The sequence below is a fragment of the Myotis daubentonii genome, chromosome 2 (assembly GCF_963259705.1).
Source record: "Myotis daubentonii chromosome 2, mMyoDau2.1, whole genome shotgun sequence".
Taxonomy (NCBI): Eukaryota; Metazoa; Chordata; class Mammalia; order Chiroptera; family Vespertilionidae; genus Myotis; species Myotis daubentonii.
Window position 1 is genome coordinate 53,502,968 of NC_081841.1, and position 6,000 is coordinate 53,508,967.

Sequence of the window (6,000 nt, forward strand, 5' to 3'; positions counted from 1 at the left end):
GACCACGCTTTCCTGGGAGGGAGCCGCTGGTTCCCTTTCCCATTGCCATGCGTCAGTTCCCTCTGCAGCAGGAAGAAGTGCAGTTAGAGTTTAGGCAGGACTTCTTATCAAAATGGGGAAGAAGAGAAGGAAGGTTGGGAGAGGGAAACCAAAAGGTCTGTTAACTGAAACCTGGCTCCCGAGTGAGGTAAGTTTGTGGGAGAGAGAGGACTAGGCAGCCAAGTAGTAGAACCAGCATCTCTCCCATGTAGGGGCCCAGCCAGCTGGGGTTGTTTTACAAGTTATTCTCAACACACCCCTCTCCCCCATCCCAGCCCTGCCCATCAGAGGAATGGAGCCCAGTCCTTCCCTTCCCACTCCCCCAATTCCCCAGCACCTTTCCCTCACGTTCTCTTCCTGATTGCCCACTTCCTTGCCCCTTTTGCTCTCCTTGCTCCCCAAGGAAAAGGCGGGAGGGAGAGGAGCTGGTGGAAGTCCAGGGAGCCTAACCAGCAGGCGGGGTCACAGTTCAGGGTAGGGACCCAGGAGTTCTAGGTTCCAGCCCAGTGATTTGATTTCCCCCAAGGAACACTGTGGGCCCAACTTTTGGGGAGAGGTTTAGGGAACCAGGGTGGCTGCCAGACAAAGGAAAAGAAGCAAAAGAAGAAATGCAGAAAGTCCGAGAGACACACAGAGCAAATGAAACAATCCGAGAGAATCAGAAGAGATACTATGCGCTACAGCAGCGAGAGAGAAGAGAAGAAAACAGAGCACCAGGTACATGGATTCAAAACACAGAGAGCAGAAAAAAATCCAAGAAGGAAAAGAAACCGGCCCAGAGGAACAAAGATGAGGAGACAATGGCTTCAAGAGAGGGCAGGACTAGGAAAATAGCCAGAGGCCTGGCCAGGCACCCGGGAGGCAAGAGGGTTAAAGCAGCCAGGCAGGTGGGGGGTGGGGGGTGGGGATGGAGTATAAATAGCGCATAATTGTGTCCCATGATTACATGGGCCACCCCACCCAGTCTGCCCAAGAGGAAGTGCCCGTGGTGGGGTGTCCCATGACCTCGCAGTCTCCCCCTGGTGGGAGGGTATCTGAGCCTGAGGTGTCAGATGGCGTTCTGCTCCCCCTACACACACACACACACACACACACACACACACACACACACACACACGTTGGGAAGAAGATGGGGAAGCTTTGGAGAAATTACTGCACCAGTAGCAGAAAAGCTCAAGTCCAGCTGGTGAGGCAGGCAACTGAGGCAGAGGAGAAAAGTCTGGAATCCAGAGAAGAAATGGCAGGTGGGAGAGGCATTAGGCTTAAACTAAATTGGGAAGAAAAGGAAGAGAGTGAAGGGCAAAAAGAGGAATAAGGAAAGGATGGGAAAAGGTGCAGGCTTGGGAGAAGAGTTGGGGGACAAGGAGGGTGAACCTTCTCCCCTTCCTTTTGGGGGACCTTAAGCCCTGATCCTACCTGGGAAGGAGCAGTAGTGCCAGGGAAGGAAGAGGAAGGAAAAGGAAGGAAGGAGCAGTGTCCCCAGGAAGATATGAGCCAGGGACCATATCAGGGGCCAGTCCCTGGACACAGGGTCCCCTCCCAAGATTTGTACCAAAGCCAGGCAGAGGGGCTGCCTAAAGCCCCCAGCTGCCTCCCTCAGGACCCTGGGTTCCAACTGCCACACCTTTTTAAAAGATAGCTCTGCAGCCCAACTGAGGCCCAGATATTCCTGGGTCCAGATTCCCAACCCCCTCTCAGTGGCCCCCAAGGACGGAAGGTGGGGAGGGGGGCAGCAACTGGGAGCCCTGACCAAGGACCTGCCTCCACCCTCCCAGACCTCCCTCAGCCCAGCCTCCCAGGGGGTGGGGCAGCCTAGGCAGAGGCGCCATGTGGCAGGGGCGGGTAGAGGCTGCGGCTCTGGTCCTTCCAGTATAAACCCCCTAGGCATCTGGTTTCTATCCACCCCCCCCCACCACCCTGGGGGCCCCTCAGCCTCCGCCCATGGCCACCCAGACACTGAGCTCCCAGAGATGGACGCCCCTGAAGGAAGGGGTGGGACGGTGTCTTTCTGATCTCTCAACCCCAGGACTGGGCTGAACCACAGGGACCACTCCCTCCCCGCCCTCCCTCCCCTAGGAGACTCAGAGGGGGATTTCGAGGTTATAGGAGGCTGAATCTGGAACCTGCCTCACTTCTCTTAGCCCTTTTTGGGATGATCAGTGGGGATGGAGAGAGAGTTTAAACTGGTGAGAGTGGGAGGCTTCTAGCCCCTTACTTCTCAAGGAAGCTACCCCCTTCCACACCACTGCCCTCTGCCCACCTCCTAGGCTGGGCTCCTCTGAGAACCCTAATCCAAAGCGACTCCTAGTCCTCCCTTGTTCTATAATAAGAACAAGGTTTGGCTTCCCCAGATCGAATCCCCAGTGAACAGGGAACAGAGTCCCTGAAATAAAGATTGACACATACTCTAATATGGACCTAATGAGTGATACACTTCCAGATATACACTTGCACACATGCTGAATGATGAAAATATATATGCTCTGCAGATGCCCACAGTGACACACACATATATGTATGTATATACGTATGTGTGTATGTATATGTGTGTGTGTGTGTGTGTGTGTGTGTGTGTGTGTGTGTGTGTATATATATATATATATATATATATATATATATATATTACAGATGATGTTTACACCAAGACACTTGCCTTAACCCCCAATCACAAGAATGCACACACCAGTGTACATACATGCAGAGAGACACCTAGAATACACACACGGACTCACACAGACTCACATCACACAACAGTTACAATATGGTAACTGTCCCATACACACACACATACACATGGGTCTATCATCACAATCTTACAGCTCGAGATCCCTGAGCCCTCCTAGAGGGGAATTAGGAACCTCTTTTCCTACAAGAATCTATAGATAAGGGTGGTGTGGAGGGCACTGCCAGTCCTACAATTGCATCCCACAACTCCTGCTAGTGTGGGAACCTCCAGTGTACCTTCAGGGAACTCACTGATCTTTTCCCCCCACCCCATGTCCACCAGAGTTCCAAGACCCAGATGGCCCCAGCAAACTCCCTGGCCCCGGGGAACCCCGGCATTCCCACCCCCACCTAGACCCCCCCACCCCATTCTGCGGCCCCGCTGACTCATCTCTCCCTCTGTGGAGCTCCCCAACCACAGGGGCCTGGAAGAGAAGCTTGGAAAGTTGCGCTCATGTCCCGGGCCCCTGGTCTGGCCACTAACCCCCCCCCCCGCCCCGCCCTGCCATGCACCCAGGCCTAACCCTTGTCTCTAGTAGAGACACTGGTGACAGAGAACACAGAGGGGACAGGAAAACAGGCACCCAGGACAGGGAAACAGAAAGACGAAGGAAGAGAGAGAGCTAGGAGAAAACAGAGATGGCAGGGATACAGATAAGAAACCCTAAGGGACAGCTGCTAATATGGCAGGGTCCTCCGAAGGCCATGGGGGTGGGGGCCAGGGAAACTTACTCCTCAGGTGGCAGAAGATCCACTCAGGGCTTCGGGATGTGGACACTACCCAGTGCCTGGGCCTAGCATTCTGGGCCTGGGGTCCTCGGGGAAGACGGTCCAATTTTCTTCTCCACAGGGAAGAAGGGAAGCTCGTAAGAAACCTGCAACCTCTAGGATAGCTTGGAAAAGGTGCTCCCCACCTACCGCGTACTGAACACATTTACACATACGAGCATAACTCCAGTCTCTCCCTCTGCTCGGCCTCCCTGTTCCCGCTGCCAGGGACCAGGGCTACAGGGCAGGCATCCTGGTGCTGGCCCTGGTTCTCCTTTGCTCTGAACCTCAGAATCCTTAGTGGACATTGAAGCCCTGAGACAATATAGAAATCCCCGAGGAGGCAGATCAGAATTAGAAAGAGAAGTGCTATGGAAAGGGAAGGAGGAGCAAGGACAGCAAGGGACAGACAGGAAAACGGAGGGAAGGGGAAGACTGAGGCCTGACCCTGGAAAGAGGGAACCTGCCCTGGGTAGGTATTTCACATGGGTCAGCATGGAATTAAGACTCTGGTCATCTGGCCCTGGCCAGTGCGGCTCCGTTGGTTGGAGCGTTGTCCCATGCACTAACGGGTTGTGGTTTCAATTCCCTGTCAAGACACATACCCAGGTTGTGGGTTTGATCTCCAGTTGGGCGTTTATGGGAGCTCACATAGATGTTTCTCTCTTTCTCCCTCTCCCTTCCTCTCTCTCTGAAATCAGTGGAAACATATCCTCTCAAGAAGAAATAACACAAAAACAAAAACCATATCCTTGGGTGAGATTTTAAAATAAATAAAGGTTTTTCAAAGTAATTTAAAAAATTATTTTAGCCCTAGCCGGTTTGGCTCAGTGGATAGAGCATCATCCTGCGGACCTGCGGGCCAAAGGGTCCTGTGTTCGATTCTGGTCAAGGGCACGTACCTGCATTTGGTTGCAGGCTCCTCCCCAGCCTGGGCCCTGAGGCGTGCGCAGGAGGCAACCAATTGATGTGTTTCTCTCACATCCATCAATATTTCTCTCTTTCCCTGTCTCTTCCACTCTCTCTAAAAATCAATAGAAAAATATCCTCAGGTAAGGAATATATATATATATAATTTATTTTATTTTTTACAGACTCTGGTCATCTCAAGGAAGTGTCTCTTTGTAAAAAAAGATAGCATGGAATCTGAAACATGAACTATATTAATGTCTTTAAAAAGGAGAACTTGGGGCCCTGACTGGTTTGGTTCAGTGGATAGAGCTTTGGCCTGCGGACCGAAGGGTCCCAGGTTCGATTCCGGTCAAGGGCATGTACCTTGGTTGTGGGCACATCCCCAGTGGGGAGTGTGCAGGATGCGGCTGATCAATGTTTCTCTCTCATCGATGTTTCTAACTCTCTATCCTTCTCCCCTCCTTTCTGCAAAAAATCAATAAAATATATATTAAAAAAAAAAGAGAGAGAGAACTTGGGGTAATGGGATCCTGATCACATCTTCTATCCTTAGCAATGAGCTGAACAACCAAAGGCTTAGCCACCACAGCCCACACCCATTTTCTCTAACTTACTCAGATTCTTCTTGGGGCTGGACCTGAGGAACATTCTTTCATTCAACAAATACTCAGCTTGCACCTATTTTGCACCATGCACACAGGGCGAGGTTTAGGCATGCAACCATAAACAAGACAGACGCAGCCCTTTGCCTCACAAACCAGCAGCTAACATAAAGAGTGGGAAGTATCTAAAGAGAGTCAGTATTGAATGTTATTGGAGACAAAAGAGCGAATCTAAGCCAGGGCTGCATGGCTCAGTGATTAAGCATCAATCTATGAACCAGGAGGTCATGGTTCGATTCCCAGTTGGGGCATATGACTGGGTTTCAGGCTTTATCCCAGGTGTGGGGCATGCAAGAGGCAGCCAATTGATGATTCTCTTTCATCACTGATGTTTCTGTCCCACCCTCACTCCTCCTCTCTGAAATCAACAATATATATATATATATATATATATACATATATATATATATATATATATTTTAAAAAGAGTGAATCTAAACTGGTGTTGGGGGGATCAAGGAAGGCTTCCTGAAAGAAGGGATGACTAAGTAAAGAAACTGAAGGATGAATAGGAGTTAGCCAGGTAAAGAGAGAAGTGTTGTTAAATCCTGCCTCCCCCTGTATGCACAGGCCCAGACGTAAGGGCATTTTTGAGGTGCTCAAAGTTGAGTGTGACCGGAGCACAGAGAGTGGAGGTTGATGGGGAAGGTCTAATCAGTTGTGCAAGGGACCTAAACTTGATTCCAAGGCAACATATGGGAATATTTGTGTTTTAGAAAGGTGACCCTGGCTACAGAGAGGAGAATGGAACTGGGGCTTAGAGCCAGCAGTTCTGGGTACATCCGCCATTGACTATGGTGCAAACTTGGGTTATTTAACCTTCGGTGCTTTAGATTCTTCTTTTTTAGAACGGGGAAACATAATACAGCAACCTCCCAGCGCTGTTACAAGGATT